The sequence below is a fragment of the Colias eurytheme genome, chromosome 9, assembly GCF_061535395.1.
Source record: "Colias eurytheme isolate Ceu_HAF_F1 chromosome 9, ilColEury1 Martin Lab GWU primary, whole genome shotgun sequence".
In the NCBI taxonomy this organism is placed as follows: domain Eukaryota; kingdom Metazoa; phylum Arthropoda; class Insecta; order Lepidoptera; family Pieridae; genus Colias; species Colias eurytheme.
In genome coordinates this window covers 5,716,113-5,730,315 of record NC_142988.1, presented here as the reverse complement: position 1 = coordinate 5,730,315, position 14,203 = coordinate 5,716,113, and the positions used below count along the sequence as shown (strand labels likewise).

General features: G+C 31.2%; 1 protein-coding gene across 4 annotated transcripts in view; it reads right to left on the bottom strand.

Annotated features, from left to right (window-relative positions):
- LOC149905788 (voltage-gated delayed rectifier potassium channel KCNH8-like) overlaps window positions 1–13,762 on the bottom strand; it is a 42,204-nt gene extending 28,442 nt beyond the window's left edge. For all 4 annotated transcript variants that reach the window (XM_090105739.1, XM_090105740.1, XM_090105741.1 and 1 more), the window contains exon 1: window positions 13,616–13,762. The gene's annotated coding sequence lies outside the window, so the exon portion shown is untranslated. The remainder of the gene's footprint in view (window positions 1–13,615) is intronic.
- Between the last annotated feature and the right edge of the window lie 441 nt (window positions 13,763–14,203).

Below are 14,203 nucleotides of genomic sequence, written 5' to 3'. Positions count from 1 at the left end.
AACGTTGGTTATAATTTATTGGCAACAGAAATCGTGAATTGACTAAACGTGAATAGAACTGTAGATATTATGTACATTTGAGTATGGAAAATATAAATAGTTTGGAAAATCCAAAAGTGCACGCCTCATAATTTTTTTTAATAATTATTTATTAATTATTATTTTTGTTTATTTAATAACAATTAAACCACATCGAATCAGACCCTGAAAAATGAAAGGGTTCTATTCCTGAGCATACTCAAGCATAAGAGAAAAAAAAAGACTCGATTAGTAAAGTATTTCGGTCGCTATCGTGTTAACAAGAAAATCCTCCGCACATACAGACACACGGACGTCCAAGACAGAACTTTTTTAAACTGTTTTTTAACTAGTTTAAATAACAAAAATGACATCAAAAATATCATGAATGTTAAAAATAGTGTTTTTTCTTAATATGTGTGTGTATGTATTATCTTACAAGTGCAATGTATGATACATAAAGACATTTTAAGTTTGAAAAATCAGATGTTTTGCGCGAAGTGACAGTAGTACCCACCTCAACGCTTCGCTTATGAGGCGTGCAATAAAAATAACCTACAAATATAAAGCTATTTGATTTGAGGAATAGGTACAAAAAAATCTTTAAGTTTTGCAAACATTTTGTTTTAACTTTAGCTATTTTTCGCTTTGATAAATTAGATGACTTTTTAAGTTCTGCTGAGAAATGGCCTTATATCAATTGCATTATATCTATTCATCCGCAGGTTTCTCTTCCACCGTTGTAAATTTTGTTTTGAGTTGATACAATGAGATTAAAATTAATTAAATATTCACCTTTTATATGTAGCTCGAGTAAGCTTTCTAAGTAAAAATACTTACACCTGAATATTCAAATTTCAAAGCTTCAATTTTTATTTAGTTAAATAAAATGAAATTACTCAAGATCATGATGTAACCGATATAGACCTATTTATTTCAATTTTGCTGTAATAATTTTAAATACCAAATAGGTAAGTAACCAGTAATCAAATACAAACGTAAATTAAGTTTAATGAAAAACCAGATGAGACCGGGAACTGCAAATGCGAATAAAAACTCGAAAGATATGAAAAAGGAATAATATGTAACAACAAAAATGCTAAAACTGGATAATTTTATGGTTTTTACAGTAATTAGCGACATATTCGTTGACACGCAACATATACACTATGGGCCACGATTGAATGTTACAAATGCTTTTGTTAAAGTTTACCGTAAGATGCATATTAATTTTCATTTGTATAAATGTGACCTTACAGATTGCTATCTTCTTCCTTCTCAGAACCTCAAACGCAAATAGTATTATTAACTAGCCTCTTAGCCTTTTTCCAAAGAAATGAAACCCCTTTAGAAATTGAACCTTTTATATGAGGTCGATGGTAAAGCTTTATTTATTTTTGTTGTTGATGATACTTCTATTGAAACATTTTAGATGTTTCATTGAATAGGCTCAAGAAAATATAAAGAAAGACTAATGATTTTAGCACCTTCTTCTTAATTATCCGATCTTTCAATACTACGTGACGTGCGTTATGAATCGATATAAATATTAATGATTGATCGAATAAAAAACCAGTCAACTGTATTATGCAAATAAAATTTGTTAAAAGGAAAAAGTTTTTATAAAGTTTGACGTACCATTCAAGTTCCGAACAGCAAATAGAAGTAGCTAGTACTCAAATAAAAGTTTTAAAGTATTGTGCATTGCGATTTGCGACCAAGAACGAAATAGAAATGGGCCTGTACATATTTTCAGATACAGTCGGTAATACTGAAGTGGAACATTAGAGCGACCCAATTGTAGAGAGTTTTTGTAATAAAACTCAACGTGGATTTGTTTGGAACTTTTTTCATAAATGTCTTAGAAAAATTTACTTTAACTTTTTGTTTTCGTCGCTAAGCGTGAAAAATAGAGGGACATTTGTGACGTGGATCCCTGTTATTTTTCTTAAGACACGGATCTACGTTGAAAATTAGAAAATAGACAGACATATACGCAATACCTACGTATATTATATTTTTCTATTACCTACAACCTAGTATACCGATTTATTATTACACATTATTACTACACCAGAATTCGTTATTTCCGTTTGCAAAATTCACTATTTTCCATGAGTTAAAATATTTACTTTGAAGAGCAAATGGGATGAAACAATAGGATGTAATAAACATTATGTTTACATCATAAAATTAGATGCAAGTACTATCTCATTTGAGTGTTACATAAAGTTCTGATGACTTTCAAGTACTTTATCTTCTCTTTATCTCTAACAATAACATGGATTTTACAATATGAACATTTGAGGAAATTCCTAATAAATAAAAGTATTATTTATACAAAACAGACACTGTAAAAATTTAAGTATGTTTTTTTTAATTGGAATCAATCTGTAAATTGTTTGAGTGATACAAATTCTGTCATTTATTATTCGCTCACATGCATAAAGTTGATGGTAATCTGCTGCTGATATAGCTATATTCATAGATAGTTAAATTAGACTTCGGTGTAATTCCACTGTGAACCCATTTATAATAATTTACATTTAATGAAAGATAAATTTCTCTCTCATGCCTCACTCTCGGTGTAAACCATTTAACGAAATGACAAATTTTGCGAGATCTTGGTTCTGCTCGTAAAGTGAGCACGGTGTTAATTTCAGATTCGAAATAATTTCTGAAAATGTGATAATAAAATGCTCGTTTGGCCCAAATGGATTTACGGATCATATTTTATATTTAATAGTTATGTCACTGATCAATAAAGTTTATATGAATTGCTAATTCCATGGAGTCAAGCTAAATCGTTTCATCCAGAGTTTGCCGAAGGTATACCGTGTACATAGAGGTGGGTACATACAAACTTGCATGCATAGTAATATCTGTGGTAAAATGGGCATTTATCCACAAATCGCCGTCAAGAACCGTACCTAAGCCCGGTTAAGCTGTACGAGCACTCCTGGGCTGCCAGCGATCCTCGACAATAAAAATTGTTTTCAAATTTTGATCACAAGAATCTTCTTTTCTCTTCTTCTGAAATGCAAACAGCTGAAAGACAAAACACAGGGTCATCTGACTTTTTCCTTTGGTATTAGAAAATTAAATATTCCATTCATAAATAACTTTATTTACTCACTTATTTTCCTTATTCGCATCTACTATACGAATTCAGTTCCACTGGGAATACCATAAGCTGGTGTAGGTATATTTTACGTTAATACAATTATATTTGTACAAAAAATTTTGGGATACAACCCAATATTTAAGCCCAATCAAAATGATCGACCATCTATTATTTAGGAAGCCTTTTCGTATGGAATTTCGTATAAAATAAATTACGTCAAGGATTACAAGAGTACAACACATGGTATTGTTTAGGCTGACGTTGATTTAGAGATTCCTTCACAGATTATGCTATTAGTCAGTTCAATAAAGAAACGAATCTTCAATGGCGGCCAAAGCTGACTTTGACAGATGGTAGGATCATCAAAAAAGAAAATAAAAATAACGTAAATTGATAATTATTTTATTAATTATTTCAAATTGTTTGTTGACAAACCTTTTTTGTTATTGTATTTGTGTATTTATATGAATTATCATATTTACGTATACAGAATGTAATAAAATCCCCATAATACTTGTAATAAGCCCATAAAACTGAACAACTTTTCCCAAAGAACATATTTTGTCAAATTCCAATTAAACATTATTTACTTTCGCAAATGCATAATTGTCATTGTAAATTTATGATAAAAGCTATTATAGGGAAAAGCAAATACATTTTAGTGATTTTATTTTTCCATTTTTTTTTTGCATACCGTACGGCCGTGTGTGAGCGAGAGGGAATGATAAGCGCCGCCATTGAAGATTCGTTTCTTTAAAGAACTAACTAATACTTAATGGGAGAGCTTTTGTTCAAAGGTTGTTATAATTTTAATCCAAAATCTTAAGGGAAAGTGTATGTACCTTTACGTGGAATATTATCTATGAGGGTTAACCCAATTTATAAAGGACCAGATTAGCCACTTAGTAACGAGATACCTTTCTCAGCTTCACCTTATATCGATTATTGGGCACGGGTGATCATAACATTACCTACCAATGCTTCATGCTATTCAAACCTGTTTGATATTTATATCATTTGTGTACAAAAAATCTGCAAAATATTTATATTTCCAGCTTGATAATAATAATAAATTTATTTATCATATTGTTTGATAAATTTATGACGCAATCAAAACTTTATCTCGGTTATTGATGCGTATTATCGCATTATTACTTTACCTCATTGACATAATATTATAATCATAAAATATAGTTTGTTTGTCTACCTCACTCGAACCATACCCACTTAGAAATCGACATATTGCTTTTTCAACACTTTGATAATGTATTATTGCCTACTGAGAAAAAAGAATACATCTACAATCTACATGAAGTGATAGATGTCTTTTATGAATTAAATTAACATCATATATGCTACATAGAGTATAACTAGAGAATACATAGGTAATACACAGAATTTGGTAGAATCACAGTAAAGTAAAAACAATTGAATTTTTGCAACATTAAACAACAGTCTTTACTTTTTTTATTTGGTCGCTTACTTAAAATCCTTTAACATAATTTATTTTAATACGGATTTATAATGCCCGCTTTAACTTTGTATCTGGTCAGTTCACATCTAAACGAGATCCCTTTAGTTCATTGTAGATGCCGTTTCAACTCGAAATGGGGTATAACGCGTAGCAAACTGCAAGCTCAAAGCTGGCCGGAGTGACAGCTGGGAGGCTTTAGTTCTTATCATACCGTAATAGCTCTACGCTCTTAACTGTGTTTAATCTGATTGTGTACTTACTAAGCTGTTATTTGGATGCTGAGAATTCGGAAATGTTAGGTTTCCTTCGCACACTTTAATGAAAACATTTTACATATTTTCATGTGAAGATTTATAATACTGAAATGTATGCAAATAAAATAATACCTATATCTGTCAAGACTACTACCTAGATTGAAAGGCGTGAAATGAGCGATAATATTACTTCATAAATATTGGCAGCAATATGAAAAGAAAATAATTTTTAAATTAAAAATTATAGATTACATTACAAGGAACATAGTAGAATTCAGGTGTATCATTTTGTAAAAATAAGATAGAGAGGGATATAAATCTCTAAGAATGCGGAATAAGTATTTGAAATGATTTCTCACTGCGCTTTCAATTACTGGCTTGTCTTTTGCATGAATATTTACTGGCCATAAATTTAAAGGAAGAAGTGATTATACACCATGGATAAATTGTAGAAAAACTTATATACTACATAGCTGCAATAGGTAGATGTATTCACGATGTATTTATTCGTTCAAAAACTGTTATTTAAAGTGCTTATCAGTAATCATGTCTAGGAGAAATTTGTTTAATTATATTTGTTCTGCTTCTATCAGGTACTTTAGTTATGGAAAGCTCATAGGTAGTAGTAGCTCATAGATATTATCTATGGCACATAGTGAACGATGATCTCCCAAGAAACTCTTGTATTTGCTGTTTTATGCTAAATAGTTAGGAAGTCCGTAAAACCGATATTATACAGCAGCATCATAAGAAGATGATTGATATACCAAGATTTATAAACAGTTTGTTAAGGATAAACGACATTGTGGAACCAAAAGTTTTTATAATTTTGTCAAAAAAGCTTAAGAAAGCTTCTTAAATTTTTGTTGATTCATACCAGCTGTTTGAGGATGTATTGTTTAAACCAGATGTAGTGAAAGGTGAGAGTACGGAAATCTTAAATTAGTTTGCAATTAAGCTAAATATATAAGACGGCCTACATTCGAGCATGAAACAAAGCACTTCACAGGGTAAATGCGGAACAGATTGCAACAACAGCTATCTTCTTTTTTACTGATAGCTAAAATAAAAGTAGCTAGGTATATTGAAGTAGAATCGATGTGGTTCGAAGTAAGCTTTTTATATTAAAAGAAAATTTATTTAAAAACGTAGGTACAGAATTATTATGGATACTGCCCAAGGCCAGAAGTTTAATTTTCTTATCCGGATAAGTAATGAAAGCTTCGTTGGTGCGTCATAGTAAGCATAAATAAAAGAACTTTAGTATATTTATTTTCTTTGTTTTTCTCGTAAAAAGTGAACAACAAGTCATTGTCCTTCAAATAGATACTAATTAGCTGAACCTTCTATGTCAATTTAGTTTTATTTTTAACTAGCGGTCCGCCCCGGCTTCGCCCGTGGTACATATTTACGTTTTCTCTACATAAAAACCATCCTCGTACTTCAAGGAATATAATAAAAAAAGAATTATCGAAATCGGTTCAGCCGTTATCGAGTTATGCGCTTACCAACACATTTTGCGATTAATTTTTATATATAAAAGAAGATAATATTTATGTTTTTCTTTCTATTATGAATTAAACTGAACCTTATACCTATGAGAGATATACATGCGTGTGTTTCTTTAATCTATAGAATAAAATATCGAATGAAACACAGTAAATATCTCAAACAACATGAGTGTATATAGAAAAACAGATTATAAATATGTATTTATTTTTAATCAAGAGCCTCAAAAGAATTGTATAGAGCTCAAAATGTTTCAATATTAATTAATCTAGTCTTAACGAAATGTTTTCATTTCTAGGTTACCCGAAAATACGCTCAGATTTTAATTTTTTACAAACTTAAACATATTCGAGGAATACGGAGGGAAAACACGAAAAATAGCCACAGATTTTTATACCCTCCGTGCTTTATAAAACTCATTCAGCTGCGCAAACTTTTCCACTAGATCAACGGCCTAGTACTTATAAGCTCTAGTGCAAGTAATCAACTTACAAACATACTACCTATGTAATCTCTTTTATCTATAACTAATGAAGCCTTACAATATATGTATTATTATTTATTACTAGCTGGAGGCCGCGGTTTCAGTCGCGTTGTACCATGGCAAAAAGTGGCCTATATGACGATTGACGACTATAATCTATCGTTGGACCCTTACAAATCCCCTTAACTGTTTTAGTGTGAAGCAGTAACGAACATTTATCGATACAAACTTTTGCGTTTATACTATGAGGAGGATTTTAACTAAATGGATTTTATTAGCAATTTATTAACTACAACTAGTGAATAATATTTTCAAAACCATAAACACTTCACAATTATTTGTGACCACATATTTTGATAATAATTGAATTCAGCATCATCGTAGCATAACTGCAATATTGGAAATTCGTTCTAATTTCCTTGCTGTTAAAATATCAAAATGGAAAATGATGATATAAATATTGTCAACACAAAAATATAAACATTGTTCATATGATCATTTCAGAACTTGGTAGTATTAGTGGATCATGTCATTGTAAACAGAAATACGTTAACTGCATTTTTTGTAATATAGGTAAAGGTTTAAAAGAGTAAAATGACTAAATATTTTTTATATGTTTTTGGTATTGTAGATACCTATCGGATTCGGAAAAAAAATTAAAGTTCTACAAAAATAGTATGTAGTTTCTTACTGATCAATTGGAACCGGGGTAAACAGACTAGTATTATAGAGTGCAAAAGAATTGCTATTAAAATAAATGTTTACATTATAAAATCGAATTAAATTTACAGATATATTATGCCCTTTACATTTTTCTTTTATAGCTTCAAAAGACGTTAACGAGTATCTCAAAGAAAACTGTGTTAAAATTGTTTTGTTATTTTAAAAGCAGTAACAAGCAACATCTGTTCAAAACCACAGTAGACGCAATCATGGTTTACCTACATTCTACAAGTTTATTACATTCGGAAATCATTCGGCCCCGCTTCTAAAGTGCGGGAGGCGGACGTTTTTCCCACATTTTCCTTTCTTCATAAAATATAAAATAATTGTACCTAAATATTTTAGACGACAGGTTAATAAACTAATGAGTCTAAACAAACTTAATTGTTTGATGACAAACGGGTGATAAGAAGATAAAATGGTGTGTCGTATCGCTCTGGCGTCGCTCCAAACAATTTTTTCTTTCACACTGTTTTATTTCCATTTTAATCATACGAAAAGGGTTAATGGCACGTGGCACAGAATGCGTTTGGGAATGATAATGCCATTGCAATGATATCATCAACTTCAGGTGGATTAACGAGATTTCAAAGAGATACGCTAATAAAATGTTACAAAGTGTTTGCATGATAACGTACCCACGCTTTTCTACTAAAAGTAATATCTGCGCCACATTATAACAGCTATTCTAAAGTTATTTGTTTGGACGCTGAAATATTTTAATAATATAAATTGGTGCGGTTATAAGTTTATTCGTTTATTTTTATATACGTATGGGCAGGATTATAATTTTATGAATATATAAATTTTTCTATGATAAAACCACACATTTATGTAGGTATATTGTGCCAAATTATAGCATAGGTATTTTAAGTTTTAGAATTATGTATTTATCACGAGCAATTGTTTGAAAAACTGAAAAAGAAACCTTCGATATGATTGCTGCGACGGTATAAACCCAATATATTTATATGTGTATGGATGATGATTGATTGATAGAGGTAGCTCCAATTGCTATTATGTTTATTAAAAATAACCTTGAGACAAGGTACGGAGAATCATTCAAATTTAATTGAAACTCAAATTGCTACACGACTATCTACAGATTATTATCAATATTGTAAAACATAGCTTCGTAGCTGCGTACAGAAAATGTAAGGCTTTATTTATACACCCGCTACTAATCTTAAATAAGTAACAACGAGATAAAATAAATGAACATGGCTCCTTCCAAGATTTCATTATTCAAATTTTACATGATAAAATCACGATATACATATATTTACTTTTACGTATTATAGTGTACATATTATTATCTCTTCTTCTATTATATAGATAAAATATTTTCTTGTGTTGGTTACCATTTAACTACGACTACTCGACCGATAAAAAATCTCCACTGGAAGGCATATCTTTGCTGTTTAGGTAATACATACAATATTTTTGTTTATACCAGGTCAACACAAGAGAAGCCGGGTGTAGCATCTAGTATAACAATAATATAGAGCTTCTATAATTTAATAGCAATTCAACAAAAATTTATAACAACGACTACAACGAAACGTGTCCGATATTTTCGCTTGAATACTATCAATTAGTTACCAGTTTACGTGGGTGGGCAAATTGCCAAAATCTGGAAAACACTATTGCTTGCCTTGACTCATTCTTCATTAATTGGTTTACTTGTTGGGAATAAAATTTTGAAATTGTCAATAAAATTCTGAAAATAGAAATTGATAGGATTGTTTGTAAAAAGTCTTACTTATTTTTTCAGTCCTTCCATTAAGAAAAACTTATTCGAATCAAATTGGTTTTAATTTCAAGTTTCAACGCTTAATGATAAGTAATTATTATTTGGAAATATTACTATAATTAACCCTTTATTTTATAGCATAAAGGCTTAAACAGTTTCGTTTAATTACATTTTGTTCTCCGCATTAGAATTTGGATGTATCAAAGTATTTTAATAAAACGAAAATAGCTTTAAATTCCTTCGCGTTCCCGCTGACTTCACAATAGCAATTTGTTTTGTACTTCCCTTAGCCTAATCGTTTAATGTAATATTCCTCGCTTGTGTACATTTCTGTTTAAATCTAAACTTGTTTATCATGTTATTTAAGAGCTAGTCCTGAATCAACCGCAGACAAATGAATTACCCGTGCAGACTCATAATTCTGTTTAAACTCCAAGTTAATCGGAACATGTGACAAACTCAAATAAATGTATCTCATTCTCTATTATTTCTGTGGACTGTGTATCGTTTTCAGCAATCGACGTTGTGTTATTATTTATAGCTAATCGATAATATTTTACTTACAGATTCTTTGGTAGAATTTCAACAAATATTTCTCTTGTTCTCCTACAAATGTTTATTTACGGGTCACGAGTTAATTTCTACATTTACCATTTCTGTGAAAAGGAGACATCATACCTACATCAAAAGTGAGGCATACCTTACGAATTTCATTCCAAATCGTTATTTGTCAACGCTAGCATGTCGTCAAATTGATTGTCAAAGGCTTTACCTTTTGCAAATGATCAGAATCCCTTTTTGTGGTTTACTCATATTATCCCATATACATGTTGATGTTGATACGTTATTCCCTTACAGAAGGGAATTGACGAATCGTTGCTTTATACAGGAGAAATAAAATTAAACATGCACAAACCACATGGATCAATAAAATATGAAACTAGGTTGTAATAATATGTTAAAGCCTAACTACTTAATAAATAGGAGGAATGACGATGTTAGTGAATTTATCATAAAAAAAACTCAATATAAGAAATGGATAGATACATTTTCAACGCTCGGTCATCGGTGTTTATTCTCCTAATAATGAAAGTTCGCTTTTTACTTATGTAGTGCTTTTTTCACTAAGGGTTAATTTTCTGTCACTTCGCATGGGAACTAGTTCATGATATTTTTTTTTGGGAGGGAGATAGTAAGAAGGTTGAACAGTGACATACAGAGAGGGCTACTTTTTTTCGCGGTGAAAAATCTATTTTTAAGCTGCGAGCGGATAGCTTAGGTATATATTGACATAATGTTAGTATGTATTTTGTTTTCTTAAATAATTCCTGGATTTTCGTTCAATTCTATTACGTTTACATATACATTAAAAAAACCTCATTCATGGTTAGAAGTAATGGTCTTGGAGAATTGTACCGTATTTTTGAATAGGGGAAACCTTAAAAGTCTGTCATTTTTCCTTATTTTATGGAAGACGTACCACATTACGTTAAAGTATAATTTGTCAGAATAGATATTCCATTAATGTTTTCTTGAGTATACACAAAATATACTTATTACCTATAACAACAATCAGAATGATCATTTTGTTTGTTGTTTACTTGTCACGAGAAATTTTATATGTAGATCAATATATCTGTAAAGTTGTGTAGTACGAATAATTATATTAACGGGTCCCAGTTATACTTGGTCTACATATTAACTCAAAATCTAATAATTCTCTAACTCCTTAATTAACAAGTTGTTCCTTTAGGAAATTCAACTTCTAATCTGCAGACAACAAAGCGTTTAGATCTTCTGTGAAACATTTCGATTTATTTACGACTCTATGAACTGAGATAATGTGATCTTCATTAAGACAATTACTTATTCTCTTAAATTGCTCAGGAAAACAGGATGAAAAAGTCAGAACATAACTTTACCAAAACTAACTTTCAAGCCACCATAAAACATCATGTGTAATCTTTAAACACGAACTCAGTTCTGAAAATAGGGAACAGTTTAAAATAAAATGTGTATATATGTTTCGCAGTATAACAAAGGAATAAGTGGTCTTTCATAACAATCGATTTTTATTGATCATTTGCCGGGCCACCTCCCGTAGCCGTAAATTTCAGGGTAAAAATAATCGCCTTTGGTCTAAAAGTCCAGTTGACTGGTCTATACAATTTTTCCGCTGTCCCTGATCGTATAGAAAAGCTTGATTTACTGGCCTAAGGCTCACCGCAAATATTTCTACACGTCTGCGAGTAGTGTAGCGTAGTGTAAATAAATATTTGCTACCCACCATGTTGCTTTATGATTGTGGTATTTATTCAAAGTATTTTTAAATTTTTATTAGGATCTGTGGCGGCTGATTGTGTCCGTAACATTTTAATATTCTTCATTACTTCTTCTTTACCTACAATCCTACATTCATTAATATTTAATATAGTGTGTTAAGCTGATGACCTAAGCTGATGACAGTCCCTGTAATATTCACATTTATTGTAACATAAAATTCAATTGTGTACCTAATACTGATTAAGTAGCACCCTTTTTTACCTAATCGATATTTCCCTCAATACTTTTTGCTTAATTGATAGAATTTGTTATAAATTTTCTCGTTCAATAACAACAAAATGAAATATAATAATAAGATTCAGTGTTTTTTTATTCTAATACTTATTTATTTTTCGACAAAAAATTTCAAATCAGGAAGCTGTTTTAATCATGCCATTCTGAGTTTAAAACGAGGGACACGTTAAAAACAAAAGCAAGTAAACGTTTAATGATTGAGCGCTATAACTCTATTATTAGTCACATTGCTTTGCACCTAAACAATTGTTCAGAGTATGTTGAACAACAAGAATAATTTCGCGATTTTCATTTAGCACGAGACAAATCATAAACCTCTCATAATCCTGTTTAAGACTTTATACTGTATGTACGTGTTATCTCCACAGGTATGACAAGTTTATCTTGTGTCAACCTGAGTAATGAGATTGCTAGGCTTTGTGGCCCTGGAAAATCACAGCAGAGCTGTATGAATATGCACGTGTATGCACTCACTCAGTGGGTCCGCGCCGGTGTGGCGGGAAAGGGATCGATGGAGCGCAACCCGCCTCTATCGGTCATTGGTTCACCCCCCACCAACTAATCACTTCACGTTCACTATCAAAATATCACTTTAAAATCGGCAACTACTCCACTACACTAAACTCAGTGTGAAAAACTGTACCTAACACAAACATTCCTTATGAATTTAATTCGACGAATTAACATAAAAATGTATTTAACACTGCCAAATTCTATACTATCTGTATTGATCGGAGATAGCGGATACAGATAAGCATTCCACAACTTTACTTCGGCTCTCTAATCATCGGGGATTTGTTGAATTGGTTCATTCTGAATAAGCAAATTTTGATTGCCGTGAAGTGAATATTTCTAAGAGAAAGTTTAGCATAAAAGGTAAAATTTAATCCCGTCCCTATAATAAATTAAATTTGTTTGAAAATGTTGTAAAGCAGTTTTATTTATAACATAGAGATATTGATATTTTGTATAACGATATCATACAAATTGGTCGTATGTTGAATAATATGAACACATGATTTTAGTTCAAAAGGGTTAAATTACTGCCACTTCCGAGACACTTAACAAAGGTACACTGTACAAAGGAGCTCTTTTTGGTAGGTTCTGTTTACGCTTTACAAAGCATTGTCGAACTGGTTAAAAGGTTCCTAGATCCATGTTCAAGTAAATATAATAATATATATACGATTCAAATAAAATAAAATAAAATAATTCAAATATTTAACATTATGCTTCACTTAAACATTTAGAAATGAGGATAATCAAACAATATAATATGTATATTCAAGATATAAATAAAAACATAGATTCTTCCTTGCAACCGTGAGTTTCAACTAGCTTTTATTAATTAATGTTATCGTAGCCATACTGCGTAGGATCTATTCATGTGTAAATAATAGAGAGATTATTTTTTATGGAAAAAATGTAATATTGCTTTTATAAGCACACACTAATATAACATAGTAAAAAATTGTCCCACCTTATCCGCAAATTGAAAGATTTATACTGAAAGTATTTGAATCGTCCTTAAGAATGCTATTCCCACAAAAAAAATATTTATTTCTAAATTCTAATATAGAACAGGATTATTTATTTATTTTGGAAAATAAATAGCAGCAGTTGCAGTTTCAGTAATAAAAAAAATACATTCGCTAGCATTATAATAAAAAAAATCCACAGAATACTACAAATGCATTACCTTAATTATAACCAATCGGTTTAAAGTTCAAAAATTCAGTGCGCGTACACATTAAACACGCGATATGTTTTTGTATGCATCGTATTTTTAACACAAAGATTTAAGACACGTGCGTCTGGTTTCTCGAGGCGAGACCGCGTACGCGGCGTGACGGGCAGCGCGGGGACACAGACTGCCTGCGGCTCGGCCAGGGCGGGCGGCAGGCACCGGGCGGGCGCAACAGATACGCTACGTTCTACAGGTTCCCCTGGCCACCTCTCGTCTCCCCTAGCCCCAATACTTCCTATCGGGGACTTAAAAACACACCCTCATTAGTGTCACGATGTTTATTTGTCTATAACTAGTTATTGTTTTCGGGGTTTAAAGTTGTCGTGGAAGAAGCCGTAACAGCCGTCAAAAATTGATTTTTACTTGTTCTACAGTAGTATAAATTAAATATATTGAAGCGGGTATTTGAATAAAATAAGAAATAATAGATATACTTATAGGTTGCATACATTGCATATGAATTTATACAAAGATTTTACATTCTCATAATTCTCACTTAGTACTTTCGCTCTATTTGATTTCATAATATAATATTCTCGA